A 21612-nucleotide genomic window follows, 5' to 3' on the forward strand; every position below is an offset into this window, starting at 1 on the left:
TATGTTTTTCGTTTAAATGAATAAACGGGTAAATGGGGTGTTATAAAATTCTGCAATTCCAGACAACGGATTCCACGTGCATGGAAATATCAACAGAAACTACATGAAATCAAGTAACTAGGTTCACACACATTCCTTAACACCTTTAACATACAAAAACGTTGTCCTTTTCATGTAAATGAGACTAGCAGGAAAAATATCAGCATGTCGCTCTTGAAGACTGGGAGTTCTCACCTTGACCGAAAGTACTGAAAAAATTTAAATGTTGACGCCTTCAGGAGAAGAGCAAAAACACAGCTCATATTAAAGTATGACTTCCTTCGTCGTTTTCACGTTTCTTATTGATATATAGATACTGAGTTTTCTGTTCTTTCGAATGACAAACAATATCTAATCAGTATTAGTAAGGGTGAAGGTGAACGAGAAGTGCGTATTTCTTTTACATTACGACCTCGCTGACGGCGGACTTTGAACGCTGTTGGAGATACTCCTCTTCAATTTCCACCTGTTTTCCGTGATTTCCTTAAATCATTCCATGTAACTTCCGGTATGGTTCCTTTGAAAAGGACACGGCCGATTTTATTGTCCCACCCTTTCGTAACCCCAGCTTGTGCTCCGTCTCTAATTACCTCCCTGTCAACAGAACGTTAAACTCTTCTGCTTCCCTTTTTTTCCTCTGCAGCTAAGAGCTTTCTACAAGGATTTAAGGTCTCATTTAAGGAGTTTATTGACTTTATCGCTTCCCTTGCCTGAAGCTCAAGTGTACCCAGAATCGTAAACACGGTGTCCCTGGATTCAAGGAAGCACCTTCCAAGCGATATTACTGCTGATACATCGGAAACATAGTTAGTAAATCATTTACTTCATGTGGTGGTAACTGTTCCAGTATCGTGCGTCCCTGTTTTCAAAATAAGAATCCTAATAATTATATAGGATAATAGGAAATGCCCATTTTCCATTGAACTCATTGTGTAACTCAACGCCGGCCGCGGTGGCCGTGCGGTTCTAGGCGCTCCAGTCCGGAGCCGCGCTGCTGCTACGGTCGCAGGTTCAAATCCTGCCTCGGGCATGGGTGTGTGTGATGTCCTTAGGTTAGTTAGGTTTAAGTAGTTCTAAGTTCTAGGGGACTGATGACCACAGCAGTTGAGTCCCATAGTGCTCAGAGCCATTTGAACCATTTTGTAACTCAACTGCCTCCATACTCGTAAAGATATCTAACGCCTTCACGAGTGTATGTTTTCCTAACCGATTTAGTCGTCTGCGAGATTACTTCCTCATTTACATGATGCACACGACGTTCATACCTACACAGGGCTGCGTACAGAGCACTGTGCATCACTGCAACCAGAAAATGCTGAACGACAAACAAGACGAAAGCGCTGCGAATCGTGTATCGTTAACTTGTTAGCGTAAATGCTAGTCGGATCTGGAGTCTTTGCACCACAACATTCTCATACACAAAAAAAAAACCATCTGCGTAAACTTCTAAGTGGTTTAAATCTAAAGTTCGTTGTGACAACGCAGTCTTTGAACAGTCCTTCAGGTGGATGGCTATTCGTCACAAATTTTTTGTTCCATATCAACCGAAAACCTCTTGCAGCCAGAACGGTGTAACAACTAGAAACTTTCCTCCGTGAAAGTGTTCTGTGTTCATCAAATGCACTGAATCTTACCAAACGATTTCCACCTGATTCATCTGTTGTTTTATTTATCTGCTCATTTTATATTTATGCATTAATTTTTTTTGCGAAAAGGTTTTGCTAATGTTTAGGTATCGGAAACATCGTTAAGTAATTTACTGAGTTCAGATAATCGGCTTCTATCTCCGAGAGAAGTGATAAAGTTAGTTACACGCTTAATTAAGTTATAAGTGCACAACATTTGGCGTTTGGCATTTGCGGAATATTTTACACATTCCGTTTTTTAATATGTGGATTGCGTTTGTCACTTAAAGACGAATAAATAAAATGTATAATCATTAAATTTCGGGCATACAGCCGTGAATTTACGTGGTTGCATGCTTTAAATGTAATGGGTTATTCGTTACGTTGTGAATCTTTGAAAATGCTTATCAAAGTACCAGTAAACAAAAGAGTGATAATTATAAAGTATATTAATATTATTTTTGTCCCAAAACAAAAATACATTAGTGGAACAAGATAAGTTTTTCTATTTGTTTTTAAAGTTAGCTTAAAATATTCGACCATCTAAGTAACGTAAAAATTTGTATTCAGCTTAATTCTCACTTTCTGGCCAAAAAGTGAGTATCACCTTGTCATCCAATATTTCTTTTCAACTAAACTGCTGTTTTGAATGAAAAGCTTCTTGAGTTCGAGGTGCTGCTGTTTCGTTCCACAACGAACTCAAACCTTTAATGTGTAACAACTTTCATACGCGTTTGCCGACGAAACTTCTACACATTTACAACAGTCAAAAGTGAAGAAAAAGAAAAGCCTTGCCTTGTATAATCAACCACAGCTAAATATTAACAATTGTTCACATTTCAGGGCAAGAACTGCCGCACTTGTTATTGGACATGTCCAAGGATCGATCTTATCTATGAGGAACGAGTAGCCAATGAGAAATCAAATCACTGAAGATATCTGTAAAACAGATCTGCAAAAACTAAGTTTTCACAGTACTGAACGTTGTAACATGAGAAAAAAAACGTCGATGGCAGTGTATAAGAAACTTCAAGTAGAACACACTGGCCTCTATAAAAAGTGGAGGGCCAGAGTTGGGGATGAGTCTATTGGTCACAAATCAGTGTTGTTACAGTATTTCTTGCTTGCTGAATGAACAGCAGAACCAACCTTCATCTTGATGGGCACTAGCACTTGTAGCACAACCACTTAAGTTCTCTAAATTAACAAATGCGAAACTATGTTAGGTAACTGCAAATACGAAACTAACAGCTGAATAATTACACTGCTATTTATGTTAATTACAACACCTAGAAAGGATGGTGTCTAGAACGTGAAATCTGTAGCATGGAAACGTATCAAAGACAGATATTAATAATCATCGATAGTTTCACTGTTAACATCAAAAGTCTGCAATGAAGATAATGACTGAGTATTTCTGTTAATTCAGGTACCAAATAATAAAGTTTTTAGATGAAAACATATCACCGTTTGGAATTTTTTATTTTCTACCAACGGCTTTTGACTGGACAAATGCAACATTCTTTCGGAGCAAATCAAATTTTATGACACTGAAGGCGTACATAATACTGATTTACATCATATGTAACTAACTGAAAAGAGTGAATCGGGTAATACAGCTCATCATTTTGGATAACGAGTGATATCCAGGTGAGACAAATCTCTGCTAGTCTGCCATAGGACCCGATTTTGGGTCCAGCGCTATTCTTGTTACATTTAAATAACCTCCCTCCTTATACGGATAAAGTTGAAATAATTCTCCTGGCTGACGATCTAGGCGTTATAAATCAAGGTCACCAGAGTTGTACTGACCGAAAGAGAAGTAAAGGAAATTTTTATGATATTGGCTGTGAACAACTGTGGCAATAAGAGTAGAGCATGATGGAAAGACAGCTTGAAAAACAGAGGTCAGTGTATGAGTTACCGGCGTATACCACTGAAAAAAACATCTCAGTTTTCCAGTTCGGTTATACTGCTGAGATACTGTGACATTTCGACTTGTCATACTTATCATCTTTTGACGATCGTCGCGGTATCCCAACATTGCCACCAGGCTGGAAACTCAGATGCTTTTAGTCAGTGAAACACAGAATATTCGAAAACGTTAGCAACAACGTCTTCTGGAACAACTGTGACTTCTTTTAAACATAACTTATCAAAATCACAGTAATTTCTTTTGTTTTCGCTTACGGTTCATTGACCCATTTCCAGCCAGTGTTCAGATAAGAGACCATCACTGCTACACCTGCATCAATTTTAATGATAACATAGATTTAGGCATTTAAACACAAATGCTTATTAGAATGACAGTTAAAAACTTGATATGGGTTGACAAATCTTGCTTTACGTGTGATAGCTGAGTCTGGGGATTAAAATGTTTAAAATGTGGTTTACTTTTGACACTCTCGTTCATTAATATCAGATGGAATAATTATTTACGGCGATTCTGTGCTTGGATATAGAGAAAAACAGCACAACAAATGCTGTAAGGCTTACACATGACACACTCCACGGCTTCTGTGTACTGTTTTAGAAGCAACTGCACATACTACAACAGTTCCAAATTCCTTCCTGATTTTTCTCGTTAACAATAGTTCATAACTTTAAAGCAACAACAGTATTCTTGAGTATAGCAGAAGAATAAAAATTACTTCCACAATTATCGACTTAACTATTGTACAAAGATGTACAAATTGTCACATATGTTATTAGTGAGCTGTAATACTAATCATGTAGTGTGGTTCATAATCTTATAAAATCCTATTAACTAGGCGACGCGTCGGCAGCTAGCGTATTATTGGTCTTAAATGCACGTGTGGTAAACGCACGTAGAGTTTAGTGTCTTGTTTGAATGAATGATGACGAAAGAATGTTCAAATATGTGGGAATTTCTAAGGGACCAAACTGATAAGGTCATCGGTCGCTAGACTTAACACACTACTTAAACTAGCATACGCTAAAGACAGCACACACACCCATGCCCGAGGGAGGACTCGAACCTCCGGCGGGAGGGGCCGCGCAATTAGTGACATGGCGCCACTAACCACGCGACCACGACGAAAGAGGAGGAAGAGGCTAAAATACGGTACTTCACATGCCTGCTCCTCTGTAATTGTATTAAGATGGTTGGCGAGACTTATATCCCTATTTGTCAGATCGATTTCGACCGACATTGAAAACTCTGAATGTCGTATAATATCGTTGAACAGATGTCAACTATACCGGGCTATATGATTCACATAGTCCATTAGTATATTCTTTCGTAACGATCGGTACGATAGTGAATCGATAACTTTTTGAAAATATAGGGATATCAAATCATCCTTGTTACGTATTTCTGTGGCTTAAGACATCATTTAGGAAGGTTGAGGACCTACCCTTCAACGCCAGCAGGAGCCGCAAAGTCTGGCTTCCCATGGTACGGGTTTCGGCGAGACGGAGACTCGCTGTAGAGGAAATGTCAGTGAGTGGACGCACGAAACGAAACTACACGTGACGAAATAAAGTACATATTTCATTTCCTCGTTTTGGAAGCGGTTCTGAACCGATATTGTGAAGTTAGAAATATATGTTTCTGTTGTTATGGTTTAACTTATAAATTACGATATTACATACTATTATTTTTCATACGAAATAAAGAATTACTATTACGTAACGCAAGGGGGTGCATGTTACTACATGTCAGTTCTAGAAAGCAACGTTCAGCTACACTCCATAATAAAAAATACTTTCGCATATTATGTGCTGGATCGTTCAGAAATATGACTGGTTCAGATATACTCCATAATAAAAAATACTTTCGCATATTATGTGCTGGATCGTTCAGAAATATGACTGAATCGATCAGTTCTGTAAAGGTGAGTGTATACGTCAACCAAAATACATCGTCAGAAAATTAAGTAATAAATGAAGAAAGGAAGTGACATTTTGATGAGATGAACTACATGTTATAACTCTACATTTATAATACAGTATCGCTCAAATTTCTTTTTTTTTTTTTGTAATCTTGTAGTAAACGCACGTATTTGATAGTCCACTATATGAGAGGCTTCGTGATGTGGACACGCTCTTGTTGGTTCGTCGTTGCTTAATGGGTTAAGAATGATTTATACATCGGTGTTTATTCTACTAGGTAACATATGGTGGTAGATGATGAAAGAAACAACAATCCGAAATCCTACTGGCTTTCATAAGCTTCCTCCCTCGTTACCGTGGATAGCGAAACGGTAGTTTGAACGCCACATGTCTCGCGGATTGGAACTCCCTAACTCCCTCCCTTCCATGCCTGCCTCGGGTCACGCCACCCAGCCGGTTACTCTCCCCCTGGCTGTGTGGCCGAGGGAACCCCGCGCTTGGGGATACTGGAGCATCATGGCGGCTACTACTCGCAGCCATGTAAGTAGCACGCTCATTTCTTGCGTTTCTGTTCGCCACAGATATCACATACGGCAAAGAAACGACTAGGCGTTTGCCTTTATGCCTCTAAGAATACCGATGTAATTCGTATTGTATGCCTGTTGCATGGTGAATATGAATAGTGCATTTTTTAAAGTAACAATTTTACGGAAGTTACCGCATCGTTTTCTTAGCTTAGACACCTGGATATACCATACGTTATAAATAACGCGACGTTTTAGCGAGTTAAGCGGCGCAGGTATTGGAGCATGCCGGCTACACGCTGTATTGTTAACGTAGTTTCCTTTGTAGGAAGCGTGGAACTTGGTTCTTTTGAAGGAAGAAAATGGGCTCAGGCCTATATGTCCGCGTTACGACCTTGAAGTAGCGCCTGTCCTTCAGCTGTATGAGTTAATTTCAGTACCGTGTGACCACATCTTAAACCCCAACACTGTGTCCATATTTCTTACGTTATTTATGGCACAACATTTGCGTTAAAAACGCCCGTGTAGCCTTAGCCTAAAAGAACAAAAATACACCACAGTGCTGACTTTTGCCGAACTCCAATGGTTGGCGCACAAAAGGTTTGTGGGCAAGGTCAGGGAGAATAATCGGTTATAGTGTTATGGAAGGAACAATCCCAGCGTTCATCGGCTGTATTGAGTGCACTGTCTATGACTATGCCTAGAAGGTATAAATAAAGCTGTTAATTGAAATGCGGTACGTGCTAACTTGTCAATTATTTTTCATTTCCGATCTGTAACTGCAAATCCTTTCGGAATTCACCATGACTTCTGCCAAGCATGCGTCCACCTCCTTTGGTTACTGGTCTCCCCCTTTCTTCAAATGTATCATGTCATCATCCCCACTTCCAACTTACCACTGATGCATACGATTAATAGAATTTACAAAATAAAAGTAGCTAATATAGTATATTGACTACATCAATTGTAACTGCGTTGATTTCAGCACAACTTCCACGAAATTGCAGTTAAGAAAGATACGTTATTTGAAAAACAAACTTCAGAAAATTTGGAAAGAGCATGTGTCATACACTTGAGTTAATAACAGGCTCTAACGATTTTGGTTGGTCGATTTGAGGGAGGGGACTAAACAGCGAGGTCATCGGTCCCATCGGGTTAGAGGAGGACGGGGAAGGAAGTCGACCGTGCCCTGTCAAAGAAACCATTCCGGCATTCGCCTGAAGCGATTTAGGGAAATCACAGAAAAAATTTTCTGGATGGCCGGAAGCAGGTTTGAACCGTCATGTGATTTTGGCAAGTCATCTATAACACAATATAAAATCAAACTGTGCACTCACCATTACCTATATTTCACTAAGCATTTGTATTGGTATGTGCGAACGTACAAATACAGGGGGGGGGGGGGGACGCTATTCCTTTCAGTTGTTCCCTCCTGTATTCTGGGAAGTCAATTTTTGTTATTTGTGTCTTAGTTTCCCTTTCTGTGTTTCTCATCCAACTTCCAGTGATTTGCTGAATCTAACAATGGGCTCACGAACTGGGTTGTTGATAGGTACGATCCGCTTGTGAATCGGCGCCTTTACGTCACTGCAATGTTTTCTGCAGTCAGACCGCAAGCCCATCCACATGGAAAAGCGAGAGAAAAGTATCCTGCTTCAAAAACAACTGTAAATTTTCTAGAATTTCTTGCCATTTTCATGATATTTGGTTTTTGTGTTAATTTATTCTCCAAAAACTGAGAAATTCGGAAGCTGATGCATGTCAAAATACTGACGCTTTTAGTAATTTTTTGTTCGGGGAGAGGGAAGGGGGCGGAGTATCACAATCCCTTGACTGTCACGATCCCTTGACTTCCCTCTCCGTCCTTGGTGCCGCTCCTGGATGCAGTCTTTGTGCCGAAGGGTACGATATTTCGTCCGTCAACTGTCACCGTGCTATTCCAGACCAGGTTTAAAGGGACCTTTTCACTGTTACTGATTCCCTCGTATCTCGCTCTCATCTGTCTTCGTCCCGGCTCATCGATAATCTCGCTTTTTATATTTTCCTTCAGTTATGGTTGACATCCTCTCAACTAACATTAACGTTACATTTACTTTATCTATGACGTGCGTGTGGTCGTATCAATTTTCATTTATACCAGTGGTCGGCAAACTGTGAATCGTTAGCCACATGGGGCTCTCTGACCCCATGAGTGTGACTCTTGCACAAAATACCACGTGCGGGTGTGATATGCAGTGAGTTTGAAAATTCGGTGCAGAAATCGATTTTCGGCCTGGGCGAGTCCATTTATTTTGTTGTTGGCGTCACATCTCATCTAAATGAGCTTAATTTTAAACTACAGGAAAGAAGAAACACAATTTTGTTAATGTTACAAGAAGCTACTCCATTTGAAAACAAATAATCTCTTTTTGCTCAAGGTTTTGAAAAAGAAACTTGCATTCAATTTCTAAGCCTGTTAAAACCTCGCCAAGAAAATCATTTTGATATTGACATTTGTTACTTCAAAACAACACTTTTAAGTATGAGGCAAGCTTTTCTCAACAACTTTTTGGGATTCAGAAACAGCAAAGCGACATTAGCCTTTGTTAAGAAAAATCTGTTGATGCTACTGTAACAGAATTAAATTTTTCTACCTTTAATTTTGACATTTGAAATTTTAAATTGTACGCGTAACTGATGGATTAAAAAAAAAAGAAAAGAATTGTGAAGCTAGAAATTTGAACGTCTTTGTGCTGATGCAGAAACAATAGCACTCAGTCTTCAGGCCACGACTGGCCTACCAGAACCATCCGACCGCAGTGTCATCCTCGGTGGAGGATGCAGATAGGAGGGGCGTGGGGTCAGCACAACGCTCTCCCGGTCGTTATGATGGTATTCTTGACCGAAGCCGCTACTATTCGGTCGAGTAGCTCCTCAATTGGCATCACGAGGCTTAGTGCACCCCGAAAAACGGCAACAGCGCATGGCGGCCTGGATGGTCACCCATCCAAGTGCCGACCACGGCCGACAGCGCTTAACTTCGGTGATCTCACGGGACCCGGTGTATCCACTGCGGCAAGGCCGTTGCCTGCAGAAACAATAGAGAACAACAAATCCGAAATTAGTACACAGCGCACAGGGTCTGCTTTGAAAGACCTGGAGAAGGAAGATGTGTGACAAAAAACTAGCGTTTGCTTTTTTTTTCCTCATTCGGATCTGCATGTTCATGCGAACTATCATTTTCAATCACAAACCTTGTCAAGAGTAAAATGGGAAGTCATCTTATTCATAAGGACCTGGAATCGTGAGCATAATTAAAACCAACAATATTCAGTTTGCCTTACCCAAACTTTCCAAGGCCACTGTTCACATTGGTATCTGTCAGTATTGTAATGATTTAATTTTATGGATACCTTACTAATTAATTTTATCAGTAAAATATAATATTGTTATTAAGTAGGATATCAAGTTTTATTCGACGTACCTACAATTTAAACGCAAAACTTTAATTAAACTTTATTAGCTTAATTTTAGGGGTCGTTGTGAAGTGAAAGAAGTTCTAATGTTGAGTACTGAGAAAGTTACGTTGCTATGGTCTGGACATAGAAGATGAATAAAGGGGAAGCAATTATACGAGACAAGCGTCGATGGAAGAATGGGAAGGTGTCTACATCAGCAAACATACCTCAGTCAGACTGAAGCTGCCTTTAGCACACTCCAAATTAGGAGTACAACGGTGTACCTGCCTATATAGCTTAAGTTCATAAAGTTTGGCTCTCAAAAGAAATTTAATTCTTTGAACGACTGATATTTGGCTCTGTTGACTAACGAGTTTCTCGGCCACTGATTTGAACCAATTTAGACTACTAAATCCTGGTCTTAATGTCATATGCCCTGTTATTTTTGGATGAGTGCACCAATTTACATTCTTATAGTATAAAATAAGTAGCCAGATTAGATTAAATACGCTGCTCAGATTCCGTAGGCCATAGCGCTAAAGTTCCTTTAACAGGTCCTAAGTGTGGTTATTATAAAAGATACGCAAGCGTAGTTGGTATACCCCTTTCTCGAACAGATTTCTCTCACCATGCTTTTGAATTAAGAAAACTTTTGTTTGGCGTGATGAGATATCCCAAACTCCACCATCTTATGATGTTAGTGAAAGTAAGTATAATGTACAGGCTTGTGATGTCCAGAGCGCGCAATTCTCGTACCGACCTCATAAAAATTCTCATATTTTACCAAAAATTCTTGTAAGGTTCGAAAAATGTGTTCATGGTGTATTACAGACTACATGTACTGCCTAAAGAAACTTATTTACAAGATAAATAGAACACAAATACAAGATTTCGTACGTGTGATTTAATTTCGTAGTCCACTTCTTCTTCTCCCGTTTTATACAGAGTAACCGAAATTATTTTCTGGTGCATTTCCTGTGTTGGTTGGAGGGTCACACTTGTGTCGTTTCTGGGACCTCTTTAATACATTCTGAGGCAAGAAGTACTCCATTCAATGGGTTGGTCTGCAGTCGGTTTCTGATTTTACTTTTCACAAGGTCTACCTGGAATTTAACATAAAATGTTAATAACCTAAGAAGCATGGGCACGTGTTCATAATCAGTTTATGAGTTTTAATCCTTTACATACCTTAGAAAAAACTCTTTTGTAGTCAGCATTTGAATGAGGTAAACTCAAAACTGAGAGGACGAAATCGCTCAGTTTCTTGAATTCTTCACTTGTATGATCACGTTTTATCCGGTGATTGCTCCTTTTGGAGTGAGTGTGGGAGACGAGCCAAAATCAGGGGGAGACGCCTCTATTGGTTGTCTGTAGTTTGTGCTAAATCAACAGTGCGGGAGGAATAATACGTGGCAATAGTTCTTACAAGGGCATAAGCGAATATGTTATATCTCTGAAATTTGGTGACAGTGCATTTTTAGGACTCAGAACTGCTAGTTTGGATAGCACTTTACTATCCATATCATATCTTGCTTTGATCTGGCACGAAGCTATCTCTAACATTTGAGAATTAATATTACTCATTAGGTGTGCCAGATATAAATATACAAATATGTAAAAAAGACGAAACAATAAAAATATAAAGTCACATATGAGCAGCTTTTATACCCGCAAAGATCATGTTATTCATACCTACCGGAAAGGAGAAACATTACGTTGCAACTAAACAAAATTCTTGGCATATTTTTGCTTGAAATGCATTGGAAGATAAAAATGAACTTACCTCCTTTTCTATAACCTCTAGATAAAATAAAGATACAGTCTACTCACCACAAAAAGTTCTATATCGGTGATAAAAATCCCTAAGAAGGTGTTGGTGATTCTTTATTGCAGGTACCCCAACGCTCTTCAGAATTTTTACACCTCAGTACAGCTGTGAATCATCCGGATGATGAGCTGCATTTTTTGGGTCAACATCGTTCGGATTTCTTCCCACGACATAAGAACGTTTCATGAAATACACAAGTATTTCTCTATAGAGAGTTCTAATCATGTCATGAAGGTTAACCAAGCTACTGTTGTAGACTGGAAAAATTTGTTGAAAGTAGTAAATTTTGGTAGAATTCTCTCTAAGAACATATAGGCATCGTGTAAATAGTTAAAAACTTGTTCATCACTTATAACTCGCTCTGAAAGCGATTTTTGTTTAAAAAACGGCATTAGAGCATCCCATTTTGCAACACTTTTTTAACAACCGACATCATTGTAGCCAACATGTCTACGAAGGATGAAGCAATTCATGTGGTTCCTAGTTTAAAACACTTGGAAAGAAGCATTATGTTTAGCCGATTTCCACTCGATATGACGTAAAATAAAATGTATGGGATACAAAATGCTGCAATATCTGAAATTCGTTGAACTCCGCCTGTCTCTTGGCGCTAATTTGAAAAACCGTAAATATTCCGCGCGAGGTATTCACAAGCCCTTGGAAGGTTTTTGCGCGCCTTGCTTGCGCGTATATGCGCCGATTGATAAAGCAGTTCATTGCAAAAATTCCCAGGCAAGTATCTTGGAATATGCTTTTCACCGAATTATGACTTGCCAACATCGTATGGCAACTATATGCTGCAAATCAAATAACATCTCCAAATCAAATGTTTGGCTGTTGGAACATTTATACTAGACCATTGTAGAGATTCTCTGCAGTAGAAGTTTTCTCAATATTTACGTCTGCATCATTGTAAACTTCAAATTTTATATTTGTGAGTATTCATATAACTCCCACAGCTTACTTTCAGTACAACCAGTAAACGGAAAATTGACACAAAATTAAAGCTTAGGAGAAACTTTTATTCTGGAATTTAGTTGATCAGTATTTCAAGAAGAGTTCTTATTATTACCCACCCGAATATCTGTCATAAAAACGGACCATTGCACAGTAATGTTCTGCAGTTCGGACATTGGTGGACTCGTCCGCCATTATGGCAAATTTGGCATTCTATAGCATTTTCACCCTCACTTCTGCGTGTGCCACTTTAATCAGATTAGAAACTATGGCCCATGCTTTGTGCCGTTAAGAGTCGTGTCCCGTGCAATAACCGAGTCTGGAAACGTTTCTTTCAAGAAATAGGATAAATGATCAGCTGCTAAAACACCAAATTATGTTCTGCTAAGAATGCTGATAATTTAATTTCAGCAATAGCAACCTTCCCCTTAAATGGTTGCACGTTTGAGACAAACTGAGAAACTGAAGGTTGTTGTGCAGCAACAAACTACACCAAGTTAAGGTACTTCTTACTTTCTGAATGGCTTTTAATGTTCTGAAGTTCAGAAACCAAACATGCATCCCGCTCTGTACGGATCATATCGCGCATCAGCCAATTACGGAATTCTTGAGTATTTCGCCGTTTTTCTCGAAATTTTTGCAATTTATGCACAGGACGTTCAGTTTCAGAGATTTGCCCCTCTTTAGCCTTTTATTCCGGCGTGCGCGACCGCGAGGTGCTTCTGTTTTCTTCTAACTCACTGTCACTTCCCATTTTTGCATATATCTCAGCAATACGCAACGAAATCAAGCACTTCTTTTGTAGTAACTGGACAGTAAATGAAAGCAGCTGAGTGTACTGTGACTGCGAAACACTTGTTAAGAGTAGCGTTTGTTGGGGTCCAAACCATGCATCATGATGCAATGTCATTATAAAGTTATTATTATTATTATTGACAGTTGTCTATATTTAACAATTCCACTGGGGACACGGGTATTGCAGGGCAAATTACTGTTAATTGTTTTCCAATTACATGAGAGTATCGTCTGAAAACATTTTAGCGCCTTGAAATTCAGGTGGTCGCTCTATTTCGGAAACTGAGTTCAAAATCTTATACAAAACAAAAGTGATTCGTTATTGTTAGCGTTTTCTAATTTTTTCTAGGGTCAGGCTTTGAAGCTTCATTCTAGACTTTGATTGTTAAGCCGGGATTGGCGGCTAGGCGGTGAGTCTCTCTGGCTGAAGCTGATGAGGGGGACCGTATTGTCCTTAATCATGCCCATTTCATTAAATATAATTATTTCTCCAACAAATGTGTATAATGTATATTTGGTAAGAACTTGGGCAAAACTCTCGTATGTTTGGGTACGATATTCGCTTTTTCCTCGTACCTCGTACAAACGATGAAATTCTCATATGCCTACGAGAATTCTCTAGAAATCACAACGCAGATATCTCCAGATATCACCTATATCTGGCAACATCCGCATTGTTGTGGCACGTCGGCAGTTCACTGGTATGTTCCTCCCAACTAAATCTTTTGTCGAGTTGCAATTCGCGTTCTCTATCAATCTCCTCTGTGTACATGTCATATTTGATACATATGTTTTGTGAAATCCTCTTGCACAATTTTGCATATTGTATTGTGACTTTTTAAATTGGCAAGAAATCATTTATTAATGTGCATTACCAGCTCTTTCTAAAATTATATTTGATTTACTGTTCACTGCTGCCTCTGTGTCACTCTCAAATAAAACAAATTTCACGTCTGCGGACGGTGCTGTTGAAGAAGCATTAATACACAGGAAAGTTTAAGGGCCCTTACATGGAACGTTATGAGGCACACCCACGTAATTTTTTCCCATCCTGATGACGACTGATACTTAGTCTCCCGTTAGATACATGCAATACATGCAATATCATCACTGTGTAAACAGCCTTCTCAGCATAAAATTTCAAATTGTGATTTCGAAGCATATTACTTAACGTTAGGTGATTAAGGAGCCACTCATACATTTACTTTTCCAAAAATTGTGACAATTCTGTTAAAAGTGAATTCGGTGGAAGTTTGGTGGTATTTCTTTATACTCGTTCTTATACAACAGCTGAACTTAAGCATAATTCAGTCACGAAATATCCCGTTGGCAAGTGGTTAGTTACGAAAATAACTTAAGAGGTTACTAAAATCTTGAGAAAGCTCTTCATTTAACTTCGTCGATAGTTCATGATAACTACTAGAGTTGTTTGATTTTAAATATTTTAAGGCCGTCATTACTTCTTCTGAGTGACAGTCATGTTCGTGTTAATGATGTTATCTTGTAAAGGCTGGTCTTGTAATGAGTCTCAGGTATTTCAGGACAGAATTTACTGACCACTGTCAAATCTGTCTTGTTCATTACCGGTGTGAAGTGCTGGCTTTGCTGTTAGCAGAATATCAGCTACCTTTAACCGTTTCAGACATGAATTTTTTCTGGAGGAAGGAAAATGTTTCTTTATTTCGTAATGCCCTTAGGTGATTTTTTTAATGGTTTTAGGTGCTAGATTTAAACAAAAATATGTACCTGTTTTTAAAATGTGCTTTGTACACCTGGTTTCATTTTATGGGCTAAAAAACTAATTACTAAATATTCTTTATTGCAATAAAAAGAAAATGATCATTCAATAATAACCTTGCAAAATAACAGAATTTCACTACACAATGGAATATAGCGAACCAACCACGTCCATATATTCTGGTGGTCACGAGCTGCTGCGCTGTCCTATATTATATTCACTTGCTGATATTTTCATAGTAATGCCGAACAGTTGGCAGCACTTGCACATGATAAAAAGGTTGAACAAGCACGAATGTGAACCTCAGATTTACAATGGAGAAAAAACCCTTATATTGCAACTAATACACAGTAAAAGTTAAAATTGATGATTTTAGCCACAAGGGCTATATGCGCTCCCCTCTATGTCTAGTTGTACCAGTCTTTTTCATCACTATTTTCTGTTGTGCCTTTGTTTTGTTGTCTGGCATGACTAGGGTGACCAGACGTCCGGATTAATCCGGACATGTCCTGCTTTTTAGCTCTTTGTCCGGGGTCAGAACGGATTTTTACAGTGTCCGGCTTTTTGGTAAAGTTGAGCATAATACAGTTAAATTTACAATTCGTCCCGTTCTATTGCTCTTGTCTTCAAATACTTTATCTATTGGCACAGCCTTCGTGATAAACACGCACGAAGGCGGTGTTAGTAGGTGGCACCAGGATCGTCGACGTTATCGTTGATCTGCCTATAAGCGAATGCAGATATCGATTATTTAAAATTTTCGTTTCGTGTCTTCGCTTTGTAGTGGCTTGGCTTCCTGTAGTGCACGTGTGATTTGTGAGAGTAATTTTTAACCGAGTGAGTTACGTAAAATATTTGGCTATGCCTAAACGAAAGTGTACATTTTCTGATGTCCTTTCCTGTAAATGTCCGGCTTTAAGAAAGGGAGAAATGAATTTGAAGCAGAATGTAAGATATGTGGAGTTGGTTCGTACGTCTCAGTGGCCAATAAAGGTAAGAAATAACTCGACAGATTAACTGTCATGGTTTTATTTCATTGTTTCATAGTCATTCAATTTATTTGTATACGTAAGATTAAAGTGCAGTTTACACGTCGTCAGCTGCTGCTTGAATTGTAGATGTTGATAGCGGTGCGTCGAATGAAGGGAGGTAAATGGTCTTACGTTTTTCGCTTTGTAAACAATTCCGTGTTGTTGACATAACAAAACAATTGACGCCACACTGTCACCACAATCAATGTTTTTAATTTTTTTATATTGCTCATTTAACCACCACCTGACCATCAGTAACAATTAACTACTAGTTTTACCGGTAATTCCCAGCAGTCACGTGACTTGTCCAAAGCTGACCGGTTGTATTCTCATCTGCTGTTGACCCGTTTGATGTGTCCTCTTTTTTCTTCCTTTGTCCTCATTTTTGAAGCTGTTTGCCCTTTTTAAACAATTGCATCTGGTCACCCTAGGCATGACTATCCTTTTCTCATAATGCATTTGCTTCAAAGTGTGGATTACTTTCTTCTCATGTAATGGCTCAGCTTATGCAAAATTTTTACCAGACATGTGCGCGATATTGTTCCTCGTATAGGGTTGCCAACCGTCCCGATACATCGGGAGCGTCACCGTTATGGGTCTTCTTCCTCCGATATCCCACCAACAACCAATTTTGTCCCGATTTTGCGAAGTACTGTTACGAGCTTGGCTCAGGTACGAAAGTAACACCATCTGTTAGCGCAACACGTAAATGCAGCCTCAGTTAGTTTTATGTATGTCAACAATTCTATGTTGACAAAGTCGTCTCACAGACAGGTTGCATGTTGCATATCGACGATGCAAGCAGTTTCTAGATCTATCGCTGTCATTTGAGAAAATGCCAAGACTTCTCCAGTAGTAGGAGGCGGGACGCAACGCATCCTCACTCTAAAGTCGCCGCAAAGCTTTCTCCAGCCAGGACCAAAGCTACTGCGATTGTTAAAAATATAATTGCACTTCACCTCCTGTCCGAATGCATAAAACAATTGCAAGAAGTTTAGCTTTACGACATGCGCACCGACTCGTCGAACCACAAGGCTGAAAAGATGTTTCCTTTAGTTGTTCAGTACTTTACTGAAACTGAAGGAATCCTACAGAAGCTGGTGAAGTTTGAATAGCTGAATAACGAAAGCTGTTGAAGTTTGAATCGCTGAATAATGAAACATCGGAGACAACTGCAAAGTTCTGTCTAGACACTTTAAGACAACTGCAAATTCCGTAAGATAAGTTAATGGCTTTTCGTGGAGACAATACCAACTTCGGAGGGCTTCATCGACACCGCCAGCGGTATGTTTTCCACCAGATTAAAGAACTAGAAGAAGCGTAGAAGGAATTGAATGCCTTGCCCATATTCTCCAAAATATTATCTCAAGCACTACTGGACATTGAAATAATCATCATGAAAATATTTAATTATTTTTCAAGAGGGCAAGGACAGAGAAACTGAAAGTGTTCTGCTTATACGTTGATGCAAATCATCAGACTCTATCTCACTCAAAAACAATATGTCTGTCGTTAATTTTTTGACCCCGGAAACAGGCCAATATATTAATCGACACCCAACGATGTCTCAATGAAAGGAAGACTGCCAATTTGAACAAATTAACTAATCCGAACCCTAACCAAGAAATAGTTAATTTGTTTCGAAATTTGAGGAAGAGACAATGGCTTTCTACACCATAGCATATGATTACTTAGAGAAATGGGCTATTTATTTTAAAAAGTATTGGTACACTATCTGAAACCCCAGATTGGTTGAAGATTGAAAACACTACTATACACCTGACTAAAAATGACGTGAAGATTTCAGGGGACAATTATTTTCAGGAATATATGTGTATGGAAACCTTTTTAGACACTAAGCGTGACTCGTCAGAATGGAAGTCGAAACACTGTGGAAGAAAGGTGGACTTACTTTCTTAAGGTAACCGAAAATCCTGAACGCAAATGTCAACTGCTAAAATTATGCGAGTGTTTGTTTTCTATTCCCGTACACAACGCTACTGTGGAAATAATATTTTCGCTTATGTCGGCCCAGTAGACTGATGGAAGAAATCGACTTCTGCTAGGAACTGTGGAAATAACCTTACAGTCCCAGTTTAACTACAAGCTGACATGCATGGAGTTTTACAAATAAGTAAATGGGAAAAAAGACTTGCTGAAAAAGGTGAAATCTTCCATAAAATATGGTTTATCAATTACTTCCGCAGCAACAAGTTCCATGTAATTGTGTTCTATATAAAAGGTAATCACACTAAATAAATTTTTTACTTCATTTCTACACGTCCATCTAATTGTTCCCCGATGAGGTCCTAGCTAGATATGGCAACCCTGTCCTCGTGACAAATAGTAAATTGTGATGTTTGATTTCGCAAGTCTATCTTGAGCACTGCAGTGGGAGCAGCAACTGTCCATTTAATTCTCATTCATGATACACTCTCTTGAAGTTACACATGTCTTCATTGATGACAACATACTGCATTTTGCTTGATCTGAAATCCGTGCTGGATTATGCTGATTATATGCTGTTGAATTTTTGAGCTCAGATTATGACATTTTCAGGTTCTCATCCGTGCCAATTTTTTCACAAGCGGCGCCATTTTTAACAAATTCCTGTCATGGTGTTCTGCAACCCATTTTGGAGATGACTAAACGTGAAAAATTTATTTTCGTATTGCGGGCTATTTGTTTTTATTTTTAAATTAAACATCTGGCCTCATATGATGTTATCTTTCATGATAATATATGAATTCCCTTTAAGTTCTTCTCTTCTTCGGTTATCAACCCACAGGTTGGTTGGCAGCAGCACGCCATTCCGTTCTTTTGTCAACTTTCTTCTTCATATCTGCATAGGTCTGGCATCCGATGTCATTTATTACTTGTTGAATGTAGCTTAATCTAGGTCGTCCTCGGCGAGTTCTTCCTTCAATGATTCCTTCTAATATTCTCTTAATGAAATTGTTATGCCGTAAAATGTGACCTATGAAGGTTATTCTTCTTTTCTGTATATTTCGCCAAAGAGATCTGTTTTCTTTCACTCTTCTGAGGACATCTTCGTTTGTAGCCTTGTCTCGCCAGCTGATTTTTTCCATTCTCCGGTAGCACCACATTTCGAATGCCTCTAATCTTCTCTTTTCTTCTTTTCCACTAGTCCAAGTTTCACATCCGTAAAGGGCTGTACTCCACACATAGGTTTTCATGACTCTCTTTCTTACGTCTAAACTAACATTTCTACTCGTCAGTAAGTTTCTTTTTCCATTGAATGCTATTTTGGCAAGTTGTATTCTGTTTTTAATGTCACTTTTGCTCCTTCCATCTGCTGTTATTTTGCTACCTAAGTAGTTAAATTCTGTAACCTGCCCTAGTTTCTCTCCCTTTATTGTTATTCGTATGGGTTCATTGTAGTTCAGGGCGCCACTCACCATCACTTTAGTCTTTTTCTTATTTATTTTCATTCCATACTGTTCTTTTAAGGTGTTTTCCATTTCATTGAGTGCGGCTTCTAAATCTTCTTTCCTTTCTGTAATTATGGCGATATCATCTGCATATCGCAACATATCTATTTTCATTCCGTTAAGTTTTATTCCTACTTCAATATTCTCTCTTATTTTGTCTATTGCTTCTTGGATATATGCGTTGAAAATTACTGGAGATAGTGGGCATCCCTGTCTCACTCCTTTCCTTATTCTTGCTGTTTCTTCTTTGTTTTCCTTCTTAACTAAGGCTGTTTCATTTTGGTATATTTTAAAGATTATCCTTCTATCATTATATTTCAGACCAGCCTTCTTCAGAATTCTAAACATTTCTGGCCATACAACATTGTCAAATGCCTTTTCGAGGTCTACGAAGGCTATAAATACTTGTTTGTTTTTGGAAATTTGTTTCTCAATTATTAGTCTTAAAGATAAGATTGCTTCCCTCGTCCCTACACCGCTTCTAAAACCGAATTGGTCTTCACTTAGAGTGCTATTCAATTGGTTTTCAACTCTTTTCAAAATTATTCTTATTAGAATTTTTGATGCGTGTGAAAGAAGACTGAGTGTTCGATGGTTTTCACAGTCCATAGTAGATGCTTTCTTAGGTATGGGGAATATGATGCATTTCTGATAGTCTTCAGGAACTTCACCTGTTTTGTATATTTTCTGTATGAGTTGCAGTAATGTAGCTTTCATTTTGTCTCCTGATTTCTTAATTAGTTCAGAAGGTATATCATCAACACCTGCCGCTTTCTTATCTGGTAGTTCTTTTAGTGCTTTTTCAAATTCCTCTTTCAGAATTGTGTCCCCTAGTTCTTCTTTCTCTACTTCTTCGCTTAATTCTATCATATTATCTGTTAGAGGGTCTCCTTGATATAGCTCTTCAATGTATTCTTGCCATCTCTTCAGCGTGTCATATCCAAATAGTACCTTGCCCTCTTTGTTCTTTATAGTTCCTGAAGATTTTACTTTCCGTTTAGCAAAGTTTTGTTTTATTGTTCTGTAGGCCAAGTCAGTTTTTCCTTTAACCATGTTTTCCTCCACCTCTTTACAAATGCTGTTGAGGTAATTTTCTTTTGCTTTCCTAGATTCTCTGTTTATTTGGTTTCTAAGCTTTCTATATTTGTTTTCGCTTTGCTCGTCAGAGGCATTTTTGTATAGTCTTCTTTCTTCCATTAGACAAATTATTTCAGGTGTTATCCACTCTTTCCTGTTTACAGGTTTGGCTTTCCCAATAAATTCTTCTGCTGCTTTATGTATGCCTTCTTTGATTTGTTTCCACTCCTCGTTAGTACTCCCGGGAATAATGTTTGATGCCATCTCATCAGTTTTCCGTGCATAAGGGATCACTAGTTCTTCAGACTTTAGGTTATCTCTGTTCCATACTTTGTTCGTTTTTCTCTCTAATCGCTTGAGTTTGAGTAAGCATTTCATCATTACAAGGTTGTGATCACTATTAATATCCGCAGACGGGTAGCTTCTGCAATCCTTGATTTGGTTTTTAAAACGCGATTTTACTAATATATAGTCGATTTGGTGTCTTCTAGTATCTCCTGGGGCTTTCCACGTGTACCTTCTTCTTTTATGGTGGTTGAAAAGGGAGTTCGCTATGACCAACTTGTTTTTGGCACAAAATTCAATTAGCCGGCTTCCTCTTTCGTTTCTATCTCCTAGACCATATTTCCCTACAATTCCGTCAACTTTCTCTTCTCCAACACTAGCATTCCAATCTCCCATTATAATTAAGTTCTCTTCACCTTTAACATAATTTATAACTTTGTTGATGTCTTCATACACTGTTTCTATTACATCGTCTTCTTCTGCCGATGTCGGCATATAGACTTGTACTATTACCGTGTTCTTTGGTTTGGTTCCAATTTTGACTAGTATTATCCTAGAGTTAAATTGCACATATCCTGTGACTAGATTCCCGAGTTTTCCTTTTAGAATTATTCCAACTCCACCGATTCCAGTTGTTCCTTGGTTAGTACCTGTATGAATGATACGATAATTTCCTGATCTGAAGTCTCCTGGTTCAGGCCATCGCATCTCAGATATTCCTATTATGTCTGTTCCCATTCTGTCCATCTCTAGTTTGAGGTTCTCTAATTTCCCGCATTGGAGGAGTGTTCTTACATTCCATGTTGCTATTTTTAGTGTATTCTTCAACTTTGCCTGACCTTCCATTGTCCCCACCCGGAGATCCGATTGGGGGACTATTACTCCGGATTTATGTTTAACAGAAGATTCTGGCATGGTGCGCTACTGATTCTTGGGATATCTTGAGTGATCTTTAATGGAGTGGTTTCC

The 21612-nt window shown here is 38.7% G+C and overlaps 1 protein-coding gene and 1 pseudogene across 2 annotated transcripts in view; one reads left to right on the plus strand and one right to left on the minus strand.

The window, feature by feature from the left end:
• LOC124595871 (organic cation transporter protein-like) overlaps positions 1–21612 on the plus strand; it is a 321547-nt gene that overhangs the window by 139803 nt on the left and 160132 nt on the right. The gene's annotated exons all lie outside the window — the stretch shown is intronic.
• Positions 8994–9111, minus strand: LOC124597162 (annotated as a pseudogene).

Source organism: Schistocerca americana, chromosome 2 (assembly GCF_021461395.2).
Source record: "Schistocerca americana isolate TAMUIC-IGC-003095 chromosome 2, iqSchAmer2.1, whole genome shotgun sequence".
Taxonomy (NCBI): domain Eukaryota; kingdom Metazoa; phylum Arthropoda; class Insecta; order Orthoptera; family Acrididae; genus Schistocerca; species Schistocerca americana.